This window comes from Chiloscyllium punctatum, chromosome 18, assembly GCF_047496795.1.
Source record: "Chiloscyllium punctatum isolate Juve2018m chromosome 18, sChiPun1.3, whole genome shotgun sequence".
Lineage (NCBI taxonomy): Eukaryota > Metazoa > Chordata > Chondrichthyes > Orectolobiformes > Hemiscylliidae > Chiloscyllium > Chiloscyllium punctatum.
The window spans coordinates 62018556-62041170 of record NC_092756.1 but is presented as its reverse complement, the minus strand read 5'-3'; the positions used below and the strand labels follow the sequence as shown (position 1 = coordinate 62041170).

At 46.6% G+C, this 22615-nt stretch overlaps 5 non-coding genes across 5 annotated transcripts; all 5 read right to left on the bottom strand.

Moving 5' to 3' along the window:
- Positions 1–2037: 2037 nt before the first annotated feature.
- Positions 2038–2110, bottom strand: trnav-uac (transfer RNA valine (anticodon UAC)). Its single transcript has one exon. It is a non-coding gene; the product is annotated as a tRNA-Val (tRNA).
- Positions 2111–4976: 2866 nt separating this feature from the next.
- On the bottom strand, positions 4977–5049 carry trnav-uac (transfer RNA valine (anticodon UAC)). Its single transcript has one exon. It is a non-coding gene; the product is annotated as a tRNA-Val (tRNA).
- A 2866-nt stretch (positions 5050–7915) lies between these two features.
- On the bottom strand, positions 7916–7988 carry trnav-uac (transfer RNA valine (anticodon UAC)). The gene has a single exon. It is a non-coding gene; the product is annotated as a tRNA-Val (tRNA).
- Positions 7989–10854: 2866 nt separating this feature from the next.
- On the bottom strand, positions 10855–10927 carry trnav-uac (transfer RNA valine (anticodon UAC)). The gene has a single exon. It is a non-coding gene; the product is annotated as a tRNA-Val (tRNA).
- A 2866-nt stretch (positions 10928–13793) lies between these two features.
- Positions 13794–13866, bottom strand: trnav-uac (transfer RNA valine (anticodon UAC)). The gene has a single exon. It is a non-coding gene; the product is annotated as a tRNA-Val (tRNA).
- Positions 13867–22615: the final 8749 nt, after the last annotated feature.

Genomic DNA, 22615 nt, shown 5'->3' with positions numbered 1-22615 from the left:
AAATAACGACGAGTCGAGTCACCGTAGGACTCTGTTTCGCAACAACGATGAAATAGCAGTCTCCATTCGGTTCCAGTAAAAGCTCAACTTGCCTGGAACAGAAAGCAACAGTAGAGCCGCTGGCGATTTTCCGCGCGGGAGGCGAACACGATCATGACAGCACAGACACTTTGGAAAATTCGGCACTTTCCAACACCACAATCAATTCCCCGGGAAGCAAACTCATTTTGCTTCTGTTTTAAACAGAAATGCCGAAGGGGATCGAAACAGCATTTAAACTAGCTGCTCCGCAGAAATGGCAGCGGTGGGATTCGAACCTACGCCTCTGCCGGGACTGCAGGCTTAATACCGCGCCTTAGACCGCTCGGCCACACTACCAACGCGCCCACGACTCCATTTTCTTGCACTTCCAATTGTGTTCCTGCATAACAACAGATGTAAACTCACGTGAAAAGGGTTCCATGATCCCTCTCCGACTCGCACAGCTGCTGGGATGTGCCCGTCTACAATATCAATTTCTCAGCACTTAACGATAGCCCATCAATCCAGACAAAAATCACTGGTAAACTGAGTCTATCTTCTCAGACTCGATTCAGCTACAGATATATCTGTGAGTGCGTGAGAATATATGATCGGTTATGATTGGGTCAAATTACCATGAGCTACTTGACATTACTGCAATTTCGATTCTTGCTTTGCTCAATGATTTCACCCATTGCTCGAAACAGGACAACTTTCACGTTTACACGGAACATGAAACACACCGGACTACAGGGGAAATGCACAAAGCTGAGCAGGTCGTGTCCCAAATCATACCGTGCAGCATAGTTTCAGTCACTGTGTCTGTTTTGCAGAATAAGGTTCCCAAAGAATGTTCCACCCTAAAACCGGAGGTAGCATTACAATCCGAGAAGGACAGATTACATTGTGAGGAAGGTCTGACCTCGGGGCCGGTTCGAGATGCCACTTTCCTTGCCTTTTACCTAACCGTGCAATTTGCTGCAGATTGCACCTGGACATGAGCCTCATGGATACCAACTGAGTTGGAAACCTGTGTGGGAATCGATGAGAAAAAGCGACTCAATAAAGTTTAACAAGTTCCATGGTGCTTTTTAGAAATGCAGTTTCTCTTCACCTCAATCCAAAAGGCAGTTTCCGAACATAGTAACAGAAGTCAAAAGGTAATTACCTCACCCCACCCCCACTCCGGAAGAGGTGCTAACTGCCCTTGATTGCTTTTTGTTCACGATGTGAAGAGCTCTCACGCCTGAGTCACCGTCACGTCTCTGGTTGCTGAGTGAATCACAACGAAGGACTTTCTCCAGAGCTGCAACTGCCTCACTTCCCCACTCGCCCTCCCCGTTGACATTTTCCTGCTCGTCAGTGATTTAATGAAAACCAAATGGATGCGATGTCATTCTGTAGCCTCTCTGTCGATTCCTCCGTTTCCGTTCCAACCTGGCTTAGATCTCGGGGCGCACCTTAATACTAGCGACGCTATGAAAGCACAGGTCCAGAGGTTCCTCTGAGAGTGGAATTTCTTTCATTGCTGTTGCTGATTGAATGAGCCACTAACGTGCGAACTGCTCCAAAACATGATTCAGGACCTCTGGTGCCAATTCTCACACGTTGAATAACGACAGACACCTTCCAAATGAGGTCTTTCAGAGACGACTTTGGGATACATTTGACAGACAGACTAGTTGAGGAATCCGTGGTGCACTGTGACACCAGCACATCAGCTTCTTCCCTGTCTTTGAACCGGGCCGCCTGCGCAAGGAATGCGAATGCGGTAATGCTTTTCGTGGAAGGATCAGAAGGGGGAAACTACACTCTCAAACAGAATGGCATATGATCAGAACCAGGTTGGAGAAAAACTTTACAATGCTTTTGCACAGTAATTAAACGGAGCGGCATTGCATTGCACTACGAGCGACGATTTATTCGAGCAAACTCGAAGGCAGGTTTGCACATGGGAAAGCAGGCAAGAAAGCTCCGTTCTTGTCGATGTCAAAGGCTGCAGTTGAAGAGCAAAGCAGCTTCTGCCCAGTTTCGAACTGGGGACCTTTCGCGTGTAAGGCGAACGTGATGACCACTACACTACAGAAACAAGCCCCGTCCGTCCCCGCTGCAGCTCAGTGGCATCCAGCACTGAAAGTTGAAGCCATTCGACCTTTCACCTTTCTGTTTCCGTTAGCTCGTTGTTTAATGGGACTTGTTTAATTTTGGCTATGTGGTGAGCATGGACGAGATACACCGAAGTATCTGTTTCCACGCGGTGTACCCCAATAACGTTGTGTCGCTTACACCTGCTTTAAAGAATTACGTTTTTGCGGAGCTTACCGTCGCAGTCTGTGGCAAAATCTTTTCGTCTGTTCGACTGCTCACGGGAAAGGTAGCATTGTGAAACACTGCAGAAACGAACGACTTCCTTACTTTTGCTCCGACTGACCATACTCCGTGAAAATTTCCCAGATTCTCAGTTGAGGATTTTTGCAGCTGGAAGTTACCTCAGAAACCCTGTTAATTCGTAATGTATTGAGCGAATCGCAAAACAGAAAGCATTTAACACGGAACACAAACAAAACGGGAAAACCAAATGCATTTTCAGACACAGCGAGCATGAATGCTAAATGTGAGACAGTCAGGGGGCATGAGCCATAACGTAATCACACAACTAACAACAGGGCAATTCCAAACTACTCTTTCAAACATACTGGAGCCTGAGTGCACCACCACTTCCCAGACAATGCTGCAAAGAGACAAAAAAAGAACATAATAAGAATGGGCCATAAAAAGTGAATTTCACCAATCACAGTCTCGATTAGATTACCTTTCCCTTCCGATGACTCCAGGACTGAAATGAAGGAAGTGGGAGAAATTCAATAACATATGACATCGAAATACATTGGAACGATTTTCTCATTGGCCAGAAAACCAAATAACGACGAGTCGAGTCACCGTAGGACTCTGTTTCGCAACAACGATGAAATAGCAGTCTCCATTCGGTTCCAGTAAAAGCTCAACTTGCCTGGAACAGAAAGCAACAGTAGAGCCGCTGGCGATTTTCCGCGCGGGAGGCGAACACGATCATGACAGCACAGACACTTTGGAAAATTCGGCACTTTCCAACACCACAATCAATTCCCCGGGAAGCAAACTCATTTTGCTTCTGTTTTAAACAGAAATGCCGAAGGGGATCGAAACAGCATTTAAACTAGCTGCTCCGCAGAAATGGCAGCGGTGGGATTCGAACCTACGCCTCTGCCGGGACTGCAGGCTTAATACCGCGCCTTAGACCGCTCGGCCACACTACCAACGCGCCCACGACTCCATTTTCTTGCACTTCCAATTGTGTTCCTGCATAACAACAGATGTAAACTCACGTGAAAAGGGTTCCATGATCCCTCTCCGACTCGCACAGCTGCTGGGATGTGCCCGTCTACAATATCAATTTCTCAGCACTTAACGATAGCCCATCAATCCAGACAAAAATCACTGGTAAACTGAGTCTATCTTCTCAGACTCGATTCAGCTACAGATATATCTGTGAGTGCGTGAGAATATATGATCGGTTATGATTGGGTCAAATTACCATGAGCTACTTGACATTACTGCAATTTCGATTCTTGCTTTGCTCAATGATTTCACCCATTGCTCGAAACAGGACAACTTTCACGTTTACACGGAACATGAAACACACCGGACTACAGGGGAAATGCACAAAGCTGAGCAGGTCGTGTCCCAAATCATACCGTGCAGCATAGTTTCAGTCACTGTGTCTGTTTTGCAGAATAAGGTTCCCAAAGAATGTTCCACCCTAAAACCGGAGGTAGCATTACAATCCGAGAAGGACAGATTACATTGTGAGGAAGGTCTGACCTCGGGGCCGGTTCGAGATGCCACTTTCCTTGCCTTTTACCTAACCGTGCAATTTGCTGCAGATTGCACCTGGACATGAGCCTCATGGATACCAACTGAGTTGGAAACCTGTGTGGGAATCGATGAGAAAAAGCGACTCAATAAAGTTTAACAAGTTCCATGGTGCTTTTTAGAAATGCAGTTTCTCTTCACCTCAATCCAAAAGGCAGTTTCCGAACATAGTAACAGAAGTCAAAAGGTAATTACCTCACCCCACCCCCACTCCGGAAGAGGTGCTAACTGCCCTTGATTGCTTTTTGTTCACGATGTGAAGAGCTCTCACGCCTGAGTCACCGTCACGTCTCTGGTTGCTGAGTGAATCACAACGAAGGACTTTCTCCAGAGCTGCAACTGCCTCACTTCCCCACTCGCCCTCCCCGTTGACATTTTCCTGCTCGTCAGTGATTTAATGAAAACCAAATGGATGCGATGTCATTCTGTAGCCTCTCTGTCGATTCCTCCGTTTCCGTTCCAACCTGGCTTAGATCTCGGGGCGCACCTTAATACTAGCGACGCTATGAAAGCACAGGTCCAGAGGTTCCTCTGAGAGTGGAATTTCTTTCATTGCTGTTGCTGATTGAATGAGCCACTAACGTGCGAACTGCTCCAAAACATGATTCAGGACCTCTGGTGCCAATTCTCACACGTTGAATAACGACAGACACCTTCCAAATGAGGTCTTTCAGAGACGACTTTGGGATACATTTGACAGACAGACTAGTTGAGGAATCCGTGGTGCACTGTGACACCAGCACATCAGCTTCTTCCCTGTCTTTGAACCGGGCCGCCTGCGCAAGGAATGCGAATGCGGTAATGCTTTTCGTGGAAGGATCAGAAGGGGGAAACTACACTCTCAAACAGAATGGCATATGATCAGAACCAGGTTGGAGAAAAACTTTACAATGCTTTTGCACAGTAATTAAACGGAGCGGCATTGCATTGCACTACGAGCGACGATTTATTCGAGCAAACTCGAAGGCAGGTTTGCACATGGGAAAGCAGGCAAGAAAGCTCCGTTCTTGTCGATGTCAAAGGCTGCAGTTGAAGAGCAAAGCAGCTTCTGCCCAGTTTCGAACTGGGGACCTTTCGCGTGTAAGGCGAACGTGATGACCACTACACTACAGAAACAAGCCCCGTCCGTCCCCGCTGCAGCTCAGTGGCATCCAGCACTGAAAGTTGAAGCCATTCGACCTTTCACCTTTCTGTTTCCGTTAGCTCGTTGTTTAATGGGACTTGTTTAATTTTGGCTATGTGGTGAGCATGGACGAGATACACCGAAGTATCTGTTTCCACGCGGTGTACCCCAATAACGTTGTGTCGCTTACACCTGCTTTAAAGAATTACGTTTTTGCGGAGCTTACCGTCGCAGTCTGTGGCAAAATCTTTTCGTCTGTTCGACTGCTCACGGGAAAGGTAGCATTGTGAAACACTGCAGAAACGAACGACTTCCTTACTTTTGCTCCGACTGACCATACTCCGTGAAAATTTCCCAGATTCTCAGTTGAGGATTTTTGCAGCTGGAAGTTACCTCAGAAACCCTGTTAATTCGTAATGTATTGAGCGAATCGCAAAACAGAAAGCATTTAACACGGAACACAAACAAAACGGGAAAACCAAATGCATTTTCAGACACAGCGAGCATGAATGCTAAATGTGAGACAGTCAGGGGGCATGAGCCATAACGTAATCACACAACTAACAACAGGGCAATTCCAAACTACTCTTTCAAACATACTGGAGCCTGAGTGCACCACCACTTCCCAGACAATGCTGCAAAGAGACAAAAAAAGAACATAATAAGAATGGGCCATAAAAAGTGAATTTCACCAATCACAGTCTCGATTAGATTACCTTTCCCTTCCGATGACTCCAGGACTGAAATGAAGGAAGTGGGAGAAATTCAATAACATATGACATCGAAATACATTGGAACGATTTTCTCATTGGCCAGAAAACCAAATAACGACGAGTCGAGTCACCGTAGGACTCTGTTTCGCAACAACGATGAAATAGCAGTCTCCATTCGGTTCCAGTAAAAGCTCAACTTGCCTGGAACAGAAAGCAACAGTAGAGCCGCTGGCGATTTTCCGCGCGGGAGGCGAACACGATCATGACAGCACAGACACTTTGGAAAATTCGGCACTTTCCAACACCACAATCAATTCCCCGGGAAGCAAACTCATTTTGCTTCTGTTTTAAACAGAAATGCCGAAGGGGATCGAAACAGCATTTAAACTAGCTGCTCCGCAGAAATGGCAGCGGTGGGATTCGAACCTACGCCTCTGCCGGGACTGCAGGCTTAATACCGCGCCTTAGACCGCTCGGCCACACTACCAACGCGCCCACGACTCCATTTTCTTGCACTTCCAATTGTGTTCCTGCATAACAACAGATGTAAACTCACGTGAAAAGGGTTCCATGATCCCTCTCCGACTCGCACAGCTGCTGGGATGTGCCCGTCTACAATATCAATTTCTCAGCAGTTAACGATAGCCCATCAATCCAGACAAAAATCACTGGTAAACTGAGTCTATCTTCTCAGACTCGATTCAGCTACAGATATATCTGTGAGTGCGTGAGAATATATGATCGGTTATGATTGGGTCAAATTACCATGAGCTACTTGACATTACTGCAATTTCGATTCTTGCTTTGCTCAATGATTTCACCCATTGCTCGAAACAGGACAACTTTCACGTTTACACGGAACATGAAACACACCGGACTACAGGGGAAATGCACAAAGCTGAGCAGGTCGTGTCCCAAATCATACCGTGCAGCATAGTTTCAGTCACTGTGTCTGTTTTGCAGAATAAGGTTCCCAAAGAATGTTCCACCCTAAAACCGGAGGTAGCATTACAATCCGAGAAGGACAGATTACATTGTGAGGAAGGTCTGACCTCGGGGCCGGTTCGAGATGCCACTTTCCTTGCCTTTTACCTAACCGTGCAATTTGCTGCAGATTGCACCTGGACATGAGCCTCATGGATACCAACTGAGTTGGAAACCTGTGGGGGAATCGATGAGAAAAAGCGACTCAATAAAGTTTAACAAGTTCCATGGTGCTTTTTAGAAATGCAGTTTCTCTTCACCTCAATCCAAAAGGCAGTTTCCGAACATAGTAACAGAAGTCAAAAGGTAATTACCTCACCCCACCCCCACTCCGGAAGAGGTGCTAACTGCCCTTGATTGCTTTTTGTTCACGATGTGAAGAGCTCTCACGCCTGAGTCACCGTCACGTCTCTGGTTGCTGAGTGAATCACAACGAAGGACTTTCTCCAGAGCTGCAACTGCCTCACTTCCCCACTCGCCCTCCCCGTTGACATTTTCCTGCTCGTCAGTGATTTAATGAAAACCAAATGGATGCGATGTCATTCTGTAGCCTCTCTGTCGATTCCTCCGTTTCCGTTCCAACCTGGCTTAGATCTCGGGGCGCACCTTAATACTAGCGACGCTATGAAAGCACAGGTCCAGAGGTTCCTCTGAGAGTGGAATTTCTTTCATTGCTGTTGCTGATTGAATGAGCCACTAACGTGCGAACTGCTCCAAAACATGATTCAGGACCTCTGGTGCCAATTCTCACACGTTGAATAACGACAGACACCTTCCAAATGAGGTCTTTCAGAGACGACTTTGGGATACATTTGACAGACAGACTAGTTGAGGAATCCGTGGTGCACTGTGACACCAGCACATCAGCTTCTTCCCTGTCTTTGAACCGGGCCGCCTGCGCAAGGAATGCGAATGCGGTAATGCTTTTCGTGGAAGGATCAGAAGGGGGAAACTACACTCTCAAACAGAATGGCATATGATCAGAACCAGGTTGGAGAAAAACTTTACAATGCTTTTGCACAGTAATTAAACGGAGCGGCATTGCATTGCACTACGAGCGACGATTTATTCGAGCAAACTCGAAGGCAGGTTTGCACATGGGAAAGCAGGCAAGAAAGCTCCGTTCTTGTCGATGTCAAAGGCTGCAGTTGAAGAGCAAAGCAGCTTCTGCCCAGTTTCGAACTGGGGACCTTTCGCGTGTAAGGCGAACGTGATGACCACTACACTACAGAAACAAGCCCCGTCCGTCCCCGCTGCAGCTCAGTGGCATCCAGCACTGAAAGTTGAAGCCATTCGACCTTTCACCTTTCTGTTTCCGTTAGCTCGTTGTTTAATGGGACTTGTTTAATTTTGGCTATGTGGTGAGCATGGACGAGATACACCGAAGTATCTGTTTCCACGCGGTGTACCCCAATAACGTTGTGTCGCTTACACCTGCTTTAAAGAATTACGTTTTTGCGGAGCTTACCGTCGCAGTCTGTGGCAAAATCTTTTCGTCTGTTCGACTGCTCACGGGAAAGGTAGCATTGTGAAACACTGCAGAAACGAACGACTTCCTTACTTTTGCTCCGACTGACCATACTCCGTGAAAATTTCCCAGATTCTCAGTTGAGGATTTTTGCAGCTGGAAGTTACCTCAGAAACCCTGTTAATTCGTAATGTATTGAGCGAATCGCAAAACAGAAAGCATTTAACACGGAACACAAACAAAACGGGAAAACCAAATGCATTTTCAGACACAGCGAGCATGAATGCTAAATGTGAGACAGTCAGGGGGCATGAGCCATAACGTAATCACACAACTAACAACAGGGCAATTCCAAACTACTCTTTCAAACATACTGGAGCCTGAGTGCACCACCACTTCCCAGACAATGCTGCAAAGAGACAAAAAAAGAACATAATAAGAATGGGCCATAAAAAGTGAATTTCACCAATCACAGTCTCGATTAGATTACCTTTCCCTTCCGATGACTCCAGGACTGAAATGAAGGAAGTGGGAGAAATTCAATAACATATGACATCGAAATACATTGGAACGATTTTCTCATTGGCCAGAAAACCAAATAACGACGAGTCGAGTCACCGTAGGACTCTGTTTCGCAACAACGATGAAATAGCAGTCTCCATTCGGTTCCAGTAAAAGCTCAACTTGCCTGGAACAGAAAGCAACAGTAGAGCCGCTGGCGATTTTCCGCGCGGGAGGCGAACACGATCATGACAGCACAGACACTTTGGAAAATTCGGCACTTTCCAACACCACAATCAATTCCCCGGGAAGCAAACTCATTTTGCTTCTGTTTTAAACAGAAATGCCGAAGGGGATCGAAACAGCATTTAAACTAGCTGCTCCGCAGAAATGGCAGCGGTGGGATTCGAACCTACGCCTCTGCCGGGACTGCAGGCTTAATACCGCGCCTTAGACCGCTCGGCCACACTACCAACGCGCCCACGACTCCATTTTCTTGCACTTCCAATTGTGTTCCTGCATAACAACAGATGTAAACTCACGTGAAAAGGGTTCCATGATCCCTCTCCGACTCGCACAGCTGCTGGGATGTGCCCGTCTACAATATCAATTTCTCAGCAGTTAACGATAGCCCATCAATCCAGACAAAAATCACTGGTAAACTGAGTCTATCTTCTCAGACTCGATTCAGCTACAGATATATCTGTGAGTGCGTGAGAATATATGATCGGTTATGATTGGGTCAAATTACCATGAGCTACTTGACATTACTGCAATTTCGATTCTTGCTTTGCTCAATGATTTCACCCATTGCTCGAAACAGGACAACTTTCACGTTTACACGGAACATGAAACACACCGGACTACAGGGGAAATGCACAAAGCTGAGCAGGTCGTGTCCCAAATCATACCGTGCAGCATAGTTTCAGTCACTGTGTCTGTTTTGCAGAATAAGGTTCCCAAAGAATGTTCCACCCTAAAACCGGAGGTAGCATTACAATCCGAGAAGGACAGATTACATTGTGAGGAAGGTCTGACCTCGGGGCCGGTTCGAGATGCCACTTTCCTTGCCTTTTACCTAACCGTGCAATTTGCTGCAGATTGCACCTGGACATGAGCCTCATGGATACCAACTGAGTTGGAAACCTGTGTGGGAATCGATGAGAAAAAGCGACTCAATAAAGTTTAACAAGTTCCATGGTGCTTTTTAGAAATGCAGTTTCTCTTCACCTCAATCCAAAAGGCAGTTTCCGAACATAGTAACAGAAGTCAAAAGGTAATTACCTCACCCCACCCCCACTCCGGAAGAGGTGCTAACTGCCCTTGATTGCTTTTTGTTCACGATGTGAAGAGCTCTCACGCCTGAGTCACCGTCACGTCTCTGGTTGCTGAGTGAATCACAACGAAGGACTTTCTCCAGAGCTGCAACTGCCTCACTTCCCCACTCGCCCTCCCCGTTGACATTTTCCTGCTCGTCAGTGATTTAATGAAAACCAAATGGATGCGATGTCATTCTGTAGCCTCTCTGTCGATTCCTCCGTTTCCGTTCCAACCTGGCTTAGATCTCGGGGCGCACCTTAATACTAGCGACGCTATGAAAGCACAGGTCCAGAGGTTCCTCTGAGAGTGGAATTTCTTTCATTGCTGTTGCTGATTGAATGAGCCACTAACGTGCGAACTGCTCCAAAACATGATTCAGGACCTCTGGTGCCAATTCTCACACGTTGAATAACGACAGACACCTTCCAAATGAGGTCTTTCAGAGACGACTTTGGGATACATTTGACAGACAGACTAGTTGAGGAATCCGTGGTGCACTGTGACACCAGCACATCAGCTTCTTCCCTGTCTTTGAACCGGGCCGCCTGCGCAAGGAATGCGAATGCGGTAATGCTTTTCGTGGAAGGATCAGAAGGGGGAAACTACACTCTCAAACAGAATGGCATATGATCAGAACCAGGTTGGAGAAAAACTTTACAATGCTTTTGCACAGTAATTAAACGGAGCGGCATTGCATTGCACTACGAGCGACGATTTATTCGAGCAAACTCGAAGGCAGGTTTGCACATGGGAAAGCAGGCAAGAAAGCTCCGTTCTTGTCGATGTCAAAGGCTGCAGTTGAAGAGCAAAGCAGCTTCTGCCCAGTTTCGAACTGGGGACCTTTCGCGTGTAAGGCGAACGTGATGACCACTACACTACAGAAACAAGCCCCGTCCGTCCCCGCTGCAGCTCAGTGGCATCCAGCACTGAAAGTTGAAGCCATTCGACCTTTCACCTTTCTGTTTCCGTTAGCTCGTTGTTTAATGGGACTTGTTTAATTTTGGCTATGTGGTGAGCATGGACGAGATACACCGAAGTATCTGTTTCCACGCGGTGTACCCCAATAACGTTGTGTCGCTTACACCTGCTTTAAAGAATTACGTTTTTGCGGAGCTTACCGTCGCAGTCTGTGGCAAAATCTTTTCGTCTGTTCGACTGCTCACGGGAAAGGTAGCATTGTGAAACACTGCAGAAACGAACGACTTCCTTACTTTTGCTCCGACTGACCATACTCCGTGAAAATTTCCCAGATTCTCAGTTGAGGATTTTTGCAGCTGGAAGTTACCTCAGAAACCCTGTTAATTCGTAATGTATTGAGCGAATCGCAAAACAGAAAGCATTTAACACGGAACACAAACAAAACGGGAAAACCAAATGCATTTTCAGACACAGCGAGCATGAATGCTAAATGTGAGACAGTCAGGGGGCATGAGCCATAACGTAATCACACAACTAACAACAGGGCAATTCCAAACTACTCTTTCAAACATACTGGAGCCTGAGTGCACCACCACTTCCCAGACAATGCTGCAAAGAGACAAAAAAAGAACATAATAAGAATGGGCCATAAAAAGTGAATTTCACCAATCACAGTCTCGATTAGATTACCTTTCCCTTCCGATGACTCCAGGACTGAAATGAAGGAAGTGGGAGAAATTCAATAACATATGACATCGAAATACATTGGAACGATTTTCTCATTGGCCAGAAAACCAAATAACGACGAGTCGAGTCACCGTAGGACTCTGTTTCGCAACAACGATGAAATAGCAGTCTCCATTCGGTTCCAGTAAAAGCTCAACTTGCCTGGAACAGAAAGCAACAGTAGAGCCGCTGGCGATTTTCCGCGCGGGAGGCGAACACGATCATGACAGCACAGACACTTTGGAAAATTCGGCACTTTCCAACACCACAATCAATTCCCCGGGAAGCAAACTCATTTTGCTTCTGTTTTAAACAGAAATGCCGAAGGGGATCGAAACAGCATTTAAACTAGCTGCTCCGCAGAAATGGCAGCGGTGGGATTCGAACCTACGCCTCTGCCGGGACTGCAGGCTTAATACCGCGCCTTAGACCGCTCGGCCACACTACCAACGCGCCCACGACTCCATTTTCTTGCACTTCCAATTGTGTTCCTGCATAACAACAGATGTAAACTCACGTGAAAAGGGTTCCATGATCCCTCTCCGACTCGCACAGCTGCTGGGATGTGCCCGTCTACAATATCAATTTCTCAGCAGTTAACGATAGCCCATCAATCCAGACAAAAATCACTGGTAAACTGAGTCTATCTTCTCAGACTCGATTCAGCTACAGATATATCTGTGAGTGCGTGAGAATATATGATCGGTTATGATTGGGTCAAATTACCATGAGCTACTTGACATTACTGCAATTTCGATTCTTGCTTTGCTCAATGATTTCACCCATTGCTCGAAACAGGACAACTTTCACGTTTACACGGAACATGAAACACACCGGACTACAGGGGAAATGCACAAAGCTGAGCAGGTCGTGTCCCAAATCATACCGTGCAGCATAGTTTCAGTCACTGTGTCTGTTTTGCAGAATAAGGTTCCCAAAGAATGTTCCACCCTAAAACCGGAGGTAGCATTACAATCCGAGAAGGACAGATTACATTGTGAGGAAGGTCTGACCTCGGGGCCGGTTCGAGATGCCACTTTCCTTGCCTTTTACCTAACCGTGCAATTTGCTGCAGATTGCACCTGGACATGAGCCTCATGGATACCAACTGAGTTGGAAACCTGTGTGGGAATCGATGAGAAAAAGCGACTCAATAAAGTTTAACAAGTTCCATGGTGCTTTTTAGAAATGCAGTTTCTCTTCACCTCAATCCAAAAGGCAGTTTCCGAACATAGTAACAGAAGTCAAAAGGTAATTACCTCACCCCACCCCCACTCCGGAAGAGGTGCTAACTGCCCTTGATTGCTTTTTGTTCACGATGTGAAGAGCTCTCACGCCTGAGTCACCGTCACGTCTCTGGTTGCTGAGTGAATCACAACGAAGGACTTTCTCCAGAGCTGCAACTGCCTCACTTCCCCACTCGCCCTCCCCGTTGACATTTTCCTGCTCGTCAGTGATTTAATGAAAACCAAATGGATGCGATGTCATTCTGTAGCCTCTCTGTCGATTCCTCCGTTTCCGTTCCAACCTGGCTTAGATCTCGGGGCGCACCTTAATACTAGCGACGCTATGAAAGCACAGGTCCAGAGGTTCCTCTGAGAGTGGAATTTCTTTCATTGCTGTTGCTGATTGAATGAGCCACTAACGTGCGAACTGCTCCAAAACATGATTCAGGACCTCTGGTGCCAATTCTCACACGTTGAATAACGACAGACACCTTCCAAATGAGGTCTTTCAGAGACGACTTTGGGATACATTTGACAGACAGACTAGTTGAGGAATCCGTGGTGCACTGTGACACCAGCACATCAGCTTCTTCCCTGTCTTTGAACCGGGCCGCCTGCGCAAGGAATGCGAATGCGGTAATGCTTTTCGTGGAAGGATCAGAAGGGGGAAACTACACTCTCAAACAGAATGGCATATGATCAGAACCAGGTTGGAGAAAAACTTTACAATGCTTTTGCACAGTAATTAAACGGAGCGGCATTGCATTGCACTACGAGCGACGATTTATTCGAGCAAACTCGAAGGCAGGTTTGCACATGGGAAAGCAGGCAAGAAAGCTCCGTTCTTGTCGATGTCAAAGGCTGCAGTTGAAGAGCAAAGCAGCTTCTGCCCAGTTTCGAACTGGGGACCTTTCGCGTGTAAGGCGAACGTGATGACCACTACACTACAGAAACAAGCCCCGTCCGTCCCCGCTGCAGCTCAGTGGCATCCAGCACTGAAAGTTGAAGCCATTCGACCTTTCACCTTTCTGTTTCCGTTAGCTCGTTGTTTAATGGGACTTGTTTAATTTTGGCTATGTGGTGAGCATGGACGAGATACACCGAAGTATCTGTTTCCACGCGGTGTACCCCAATAACGTTGTGTCGCTTACACCTGCTTTAAAGAATTACGTTTTTGCGGAGCTTACCGTCGCAGTCTGTGGCAAAATCTTTTCGTCTGTTCGACTGCTCACGGGAAAGGTAGCATTGTGAAACACTGCAGAAACGAACGACTTCCTTACTTTTGCTCCGACTGACCATACTCCGTGAAAATTTCCCAGATTCTCAGTTGAGGATTTTTGCAGCTGGAAGTTACCTCAGAAACCCTGTTAATTCGTAATGTATTGAGCGAATCGCAAAACAGAAAGCATTTAACACGGAACACAAACAAAACGGGAAAACCAAATGCATTTTCAGACACAGCGAGCATGAATGCTAAATGTGAGACAGTCAGGGGGCATGAGCCATAACGTAATCACACAACTAACAACAGGGCAATTCCAAACTACTCTTTCAAACATACTGGAGCCTGAGTGCACCACCACTTCCCAGACAATGCTGCAAAGAGACAAAAAAAGAACATAATAAGAATGGGCCATAAAAAGTGAATTTCACCAATCACAGTCTCGATTAGATTACCTTTCCCTTCCGATGACTCCAGGACTGAAATGAAGGAAGTGGGAGAAATTCAATAACATATGACATCGAAATACATTGGAACGATTTTCTCATTGGCCAGAAAACCAAATAACGACGAGTCGAGTCACCGTAGGACTCTGTTTCGCAACAACGATGAAATAGCAGTCTCCATTCGGTTCCAGTAAAAGCTCAACTTGCCTGGAACAGAAAGCAACAGTAGAGCCGCTGGCGATTTTCCGCGCGGGAGGCGAACACGATCATGACAGCACAGACACTTTGGAAAATTCGGCACTTTCCAACACCACAATCAATTCCCCGGGAAGCAAACTCATTTTGCTTCTGTTTTACACAGAAATGCCGAAGGGGATCGAAACAGCATTTAAACTAGCTGCTCCGCAGAAATGGCAGCGGTGGGATTCGAACCTACGCCTCTGCCGGGACTGCAGGCTTAATACCGCGCCTTAGACCGCTCGGCCACACTACCAACGCGCCCACGACTCCATTTTCTTGCACTTCCAATTGTGTTCCTGCATAACAACAGATGTAAACTCACGTGAAAAGGGTTCCATGATCCCTCTCCGACTCGCACAGCTGCTGGGATGTGCCCGTCTACAATATCAATTTCTCAGCACTTAACGATAGCCCATCAATCCAGACAAAAATCACTGGTAAACTGAGTCTATCTTCTCAGACTCGATTCAGCTACAGATATATCTGTGAGTGCGTGAGAATATATGATCGGTTATGATTGGGTCAAATTACCATGAGCTACTTGACATTACTGCAATTTCGATTCTTGCTTTGCTCAATGATTTCACCCATTGCTCGAAACAGGACAACTTTCACGTTTACACGGAACATGAAACACACCGGACTACAGGGGAAATGCACAAAGCTGAGCAGGTCGTGTCCCAAATCATACCGTGCAGCATAGTTTCAGTCACTGTGTCTGTTTTGCAGAATAAGGTTCCCAAAGAATGTTCCACCCTAAAACCGGAGGTAGCATTACAATCCGAGAAGGACAGATTACATTGTGAGGAAGGTCTGACCTCGGGGCCGGTTCGAGATGCCACTTTCCTTGCCTTTTACCTAACCGTGCAATTTGCTGCAGATTGCACCTGGACATGAGCCTCATGGATACCAACTGAGTTGGAAACCTGTGTGGGAATCGATGAGAAAAAGCGACTCAATAAAGTTTAACAAGTTCCATGGTGCTTTTTAGAAATGCAGTTTCTCTTCACCTCAATCCAAAAGGCAGTTTCCGAACATAGTAACAGAAGTCAAAAGGTAATTACCTCACCCCACCCCCACTCCGGAAGAGGTGCTAACTGCCCTTGATTGCTTTTTGTTCACGATGTGAAGAGCTCTCACGCCTGAGTCACCGTCACGTCTCTGGTTGCTGAGTGAATCACAACGAAGGACTTTCTCCAGAGCTGCAACTGCCTCACTTCCCCACTCGCCCTCCCCGTTGACATTTTCCTGCTCGTCAGTGATTTAATGAAAACCAAATGGATGCGATGTCATTCTGTAGCCTCTCTGTCGATTCCTCCGTTTCCGTTCCAACCTGGCTTAGATCTCGGGGCGCACCTTAATACTAGCGACGCTATGAAAGCACAGGTCCAGAGGTTCCTCTGAGAGTGGAATTTCTTTCATTGCTGTTGCTGATTGAATGAGCCACTAACGTGCGAACTGCTCCAAAACATGATTCAGGACCTCTGGTGCCAATTCTCACACGTTGAATAACGACAGACACCTTCCAAATGAGGTCTTTCAGAGACGACTTTGGGATACATTTGACAGACAGACTAGTTGAGGAATCCGTGGTGCACTGTGACACCAGCACATCAGCTTCTTCCCTGTCTTTGAACCGGGCCGCCTGCGCAAGGAATGCGAATGCGGTAATGCTTTTCGTGGAAGGATCAGAAGGGGGAAACTACACTCTCAAACAGAATGGCATATGATCAGAAACAGGTTGGAGAAAAACTTTACAATGCTTTTGCACAGTAATTAAACGGAGCGGCATTGCATTGCACTACACTACGAGGGACGATTCATTCGAGCAAACTCGAAGGCAGGTTTGCACATGGGAAAGCAGGCAAGAAAGCTCCGTTCTTGTCGATGTCAAAGGCTGCAGTTGAAGAGCAAAGCAGCTTCTGCCCAATTTCGAACTGGGGACTTTTCGCGTGTAAGGCGAACGTGATGACCACTACACTACAGAAACAAGCCCCGTCCGTCCCCGCTGCAGCTCAGTGGCATCCAGCACTGAAAGTTGAAGCCATTCGACCTTTCACCTTTCTGTTTCCGTTAGCTCGTTGTTTAATGGGACTTGTTTAATTTTGGCTATGTGGTGAGCATGGACGAGATACACCGAAGTATCTGTTTCCACGCGGTGTACCCCAATAACGTTGTGTCGCTTACACCTGCTTTAAAGAATTACGTTTTTGCGGAGCTTACCGTCGCAGTCTGTGGCAAAATCTTTTCGTCTGTTCGACTGCTCACGGGAAAGGTAGCATTGTGAAACACTGCAGAAACGAACGACTTCCTTACTTTTGCTCCGACTGACCATACTCCGTGAAAATTTCCCAGATTCTCAGTTGAGGATTTTTGCAGCTGGAAGTTACCTCAGAAACCCTGTTAATTCGTAATGTATTGAGCGAATCGCAAAACAGAAAGCATTTAACACGGAACACAAACAAAACGGGAAAACCAAATGCATTTTCAGACACAGCGAGCATGAATGCTAAATGTGAGACAGTCAGGGGGCATGAGCCATAACGTAATCACACAACTAACAACAGGGCAATTCCAAACTACTCTTTCAAACATACTGGAGCCTGAGTGCACCACCACTTCCCAGACAATGCTGCAAAGAGACAAAAAAAGAACATAATAAGAATGGGCCATAAAAAGTGAATTTCACCAATCACAGTCTCGATTAGATTACCTTTCCCTTCTGATGACTCCAGGACTGAAATGAAGGAAGTGGGAGAAATTCAATAACATATGACATCGAAATACATTGGAACGATTTTCTCATTGGCCAGAAAACCAAATAACGACGAGTCGAGTCACCGTAGGACTCTGTTTCGCAACAACGATGAAATAGCAGTCTCCATTCGGTTCCAGTAAAAGCTCAACTTGCCTGGAACAGAAAGCAACAGTCGAGCCACTGGCGATTTTCCGCGCGGGAGGCGAACACGATCATGACAGCACAGACACTTTGGAAAATTCGGCACTTACCAACACCACAATCAATTCCCCGGGAAGCAAACTCATTTTGCTTCTGTTTTAAACAGAAATGCCGCAGGGGATCGAAACAGCATTAAAACTAGCTGCTCCGCAGAAATGGCAGCGGTGGGATGCGAACCCGCGCCTCTGTCGAGACTGGAGCCTTAATCCAGCGCCTTAGACCGCTCGGCCACACTACCAACACGCCCACGACTCCATTTTCTTGCACTTCCAATTGTGTTCCTGCATAACAACAGATGTAAACTCACGTGAAAAGGGTTCCATGATCCCTCTCCGACTCGCACAGCTGCTGGGATGTGCCCGTCTACAATATCAATTTCTCAGCAGTTAACGATAGCCCATCAATCCAGACAAAAATCACTGGTAAACTGAGTCTATCTTCTCAGACTCGATTCAGCTACAGATGTATCGGTGAGTGCGTGAGAATATATGATCGGATATGATTGGGTCAAATTACCATGAGCTACTTGACATTACTGCAATTTCGATTCTTGCTTTGCTCAATGATTTCACCCATTGCTCGAAACAGGACAACTTTCACGTTTACACGGAACATGAAACACACCGGACTACAGGGGAAATGCACAAAGCTGAGCAGGCCGTGTCCCAAATCATACCGTGCAGCATAGTTTCAGTCACTGTGTCTGTTTTGCAGAATAAGGTTCCCAAAGAATGTTCCACCCTAAAACCGGAGGTAGCATTACAATCCGAGAAGGACAGATTACATTGTGAGGAAGGTCTGACCTCGGGGCCGGTTCGAGATGCCACTTTCCTTGCCTTTTACCTAACCGTGCAATTTGCTGCAGATTGCACCTGGACATGAGCCTCATGGATACCAACTGAGTTGGAAACCTGTGTGGGAATCGATGAGAAAAAGCGACTCAATAAAGTTTAACAAGTTCCATGGTGCTTTTTAGAAATGCAGGTTCTCTTCACCTCAATCCAAAAGGCAGTTTCCGAACATAGTAACAGAAGTCAAAAGGTAATTACCTCACCCCACCCCCACTCTGGAAGAGGTGCTAACTGCCCTTGATTGCTTTTTGTTCACGATGTGAAGAGCTCTCACGCCTGAGTCACCGTCACGTCTCTGGTTGCTGAGTGAATCACAACGAAGGACTTTCTCCAGAGCTGCAACTGCCTCACTTCCCCACTCGCCCTCCCCGTTTACATTTTCCTGCTCGTCAGTGATTTAATGAAAACCAAATGGATGCGATGTCATTCTGTAGCCTCTCTGTCGATTCCTCCGTTTCCGTTCCAACCTGGCTTAGATCTCGGGGCGCACCTTAATACAAGCGACGCTATGAAAGCACGGGTCCAGAGGTTCCTCTGAGAGTGGAATTTCTTTCAATGCTGTTGCTGCTTGAATGAGCCACTAACGTGCGAACTGCTCCAAAACATGATTCAGGACCTCTGGTGCCAATTCTCACACGTTGAATAACGACAGACACCTTCCAAATGAGGTCTTTCAGAGACGACTTTGGGATACATTTGACAGACAGACTAGTTGAGGAATCCGTGGTGCACTGTGACACCAGCACATCAGCTTCTTCCCTGTCTTTGAACCGGGCCGCCTGCGCAAGGAATGCGAATGCGGTAATGCTTTTCGTGGAAGGATCAGAAGGGGGTAACTACACTCTCAAACAGAATGGCATATGATCAGAACCAGGTTGGAGAAAAACTTTACAATGCTTTTGCACAGTAATTAAACGGAGCGGCATTGCATTGCACTACGAGCGACGATTTATTCGAGCAAACTCGAAGGCAGGTTTGCACATGGGAAAGCAGGCAAGAAAGCTCCGTTCTTGTCGATGTCAAAGGCTGCAGTTGAAGAGCAAAGCAGCTTCTGCCCAGTTTCGAACTGGGGACTTTTCGCGTGTAAGGCGAACGTGATGACCACTACACTACAGAAACAAGCCCCGTCCGTCCCCGCTGCAGCTCAGTGGCATCCAGCACTGAAAGTTGAAGCCATTCGACCTTTCACCTTTCTGTTTCCGTTAGCTCGTTGTTTAATGGGACTTGTTTAATTTTGGCTATGTGGTGAGCATGGACGAGATACACCGAAGTATCTGTTTCCACGCGGTGTACCCCAATAACGTTGTGTCGCTTACACCTGCTTTAAAGAATTACGTTTTTGCGGAGCTTACCGTCGCAGTCTGTGGCAAAATCTTTTCGTCTGTTCGACTGCTCACGGGAAAGGTAGCATTGTGAAACACTGCAGAAACGAACGACTTCCTTACTTTTGCTCCGACTGACCATACTCCGTGAAAATTTCCCAGATTCTCAGTTGAGGATTTTTGCAGCTGGAAGTTACCTCAGAAACCCTGTTAATTCGTAATGTATTGAGCGAATCGCAAAACAGAAAGCATTTAACACGGAACACAAACAAAACGGGAAAACCAAATGCATTTTCAGACACAGCGAGCATGAATGCTAAATGTGAGACAGTCAGGGGGCATGAGCCATAACGTAATCACACAACTAACAACAGGGCAATTCCAAACTACTCTTTCAAACATACTGGAGCCTGAGTGCACCACCACTTCCCAGACAATGCTGCAAAGAGACAAAAAAAGAACATAATAAGAATGGGCCATAAAAAGTGAATTTCACCAATCACAGTCTCGATTAGATTACCTTTCCCTTCTGATGACTCCAGGACTGAAATGAAGGAAGTGGGAGAAATTCAATAACATATGACATCGAAATACATTGGAACGATTTTCTCATTGGCCAGAAAACCAAATAACGACGAGTCGAGTCACCGTAGGACTCTGTTTCACAACAACGATGAAATAGCAGTCTCCATTCGGTTCCAGTAAAAGCTCAACTTGCCTTGAACAGAAAGCAACAGTAGAGCTGCTGGCGATTTTCCGCGCGGGAGGCGAACACGATCATGACAGCACAGACACTTTGGAAAATTCGGCACTTACCAACACCACAAACAATTCCCCGGGAAGCAAACTCATTTTGCTTCTGTTTTAAACAGAAATGCCGCAGGGGATCAAAACAGCATTTAAACTAGCGGCTCCGCAGAAATGGCAGCGGTGGGATTCGAGCCCACGCCTCTGTCGAGACTGGAGCCTTAATCCAGCGCCTTAGACCGCTCGGCCACACTACCAACACGCCCACGACTCCATTTTCTTGCACTTCCAATTGTGTTCCTGCATAACAACAGATGTAAACTCACGTGAAAAGGGTTCCATGATCCCTCTCCGACTCGCACAGCTGCTGGGATGTGCCCGTCTACAATATCAATTTCTCAGCAGTTAACGATAGCCCATCAATCCAGACAAAAATCACTGGTAAACTGAGTCTATCTTCTCAGACTCGATTCAGCTACAGATGTATCTGTGAGTGCGTGAGAATATATGATCGGTTATGATTGGGTCAAATTACCATGAGCTACTTGACATTACTGCAATTTCGATTCTTGCTTTGCTCAATGATTTCACCCATTGCTCGAAACAGGACAACTTTCACGTTTACACGGAACATGAAACACACCGGACTACAGGGGAAATGCACAAAGCTGAGCAGGCCGTGTCCCAAATCATACCGTGCAGCATAGTTTCAGTCACTGTGTCTGTTTTGCAGAATAAGGTTCCCAAAGAATGTTCCACCCTAAAACCGGAGGTAGCATTACAATCCGAGAAGGACAGATTACATTGTGAGGAAGGTCTGACCTCGGGGCCGGTTCGAGATGCCACTTTCCTTGCCTTTTACCTAACCGTGCAATTTGCTGCAGATTGCACCTGGACATGAGCCTCATGGATACCAACTGAGTTGGAAACCTGTGTGGGAATCGATGAGAAAAAGCGACTCAATAAAGTTTAACAAGTTCCATGGTGCTTTTTAGAAATGCAGGTTCTCTTCACCTCAATCCAAAAGGCAGTTTCCGAACATAGTAACAGAAGTCAAAAGGTAATTACCTCACCCCACCCCCACTCCGGAAGAGGTGCTAACTGCCCTTGATTGCTTTTTGTTCACGATGTGAAGAGCTCTCACGCCTGAGTCACCGTCACGTCTCTGGTTGCTGAGTGAATCACAACGAAGGACTTTCTCCAGAGCTGCAACTGCCTCACTTCCCCACTCGCCCTCCCCGTTTACATTTTCCTGCTCGTCAGTGATTTAATGAAAACCAAATGGATGCGATGTCATTCTGTAGCCTCTCTGTCGATTCCTCCGTTTCCGTTCCAACCTGGCTTAGATCTCGGGGCGCACCTTAATACAAGCGACGCTATGAAAGCACAGGTCCAGAGGTTCCTCTGAGAGTGGAATTTCTTTCATTGCTGTTGCTGATTGAATGAGCCACTAACGTGCGAACTGCTCCAAAACATGATTCAGGACCTCTGGTGCCAATTCTCACACGTTGAATAACGACAGACACCTTCCAAATGAGGTCTTTCAGAGACGACTTTGGGATACATTTGACAGACAGACTAGTTGAGGAATCCGTGGTGCACTGTGACACCAGCACATCAGCTTCTTCCCTGTCTTTGAACCGGGCCGCCTGCGCAAGGAATGCGAATGCGGTAATGCTTTTCGTGGAAGGATCAGAAGGGGGTAACTACACTCTCAAACAGAATGGCATATGATCAGAACCAGGTTGGAGAAAAACTTTACAATGCTTTTGCACAGTAATTAAACGGAGCGGCATTGCATTGCACTACGAGCGACGATTTATTCGAGCAAACTCGAAGGCAGGTTTGCACATGGGAAAGCAGGCAAGAAAGCTCCGTTCTTGTCGACGTCAAAGGCTGCAGTTGAAGAGCAAAGG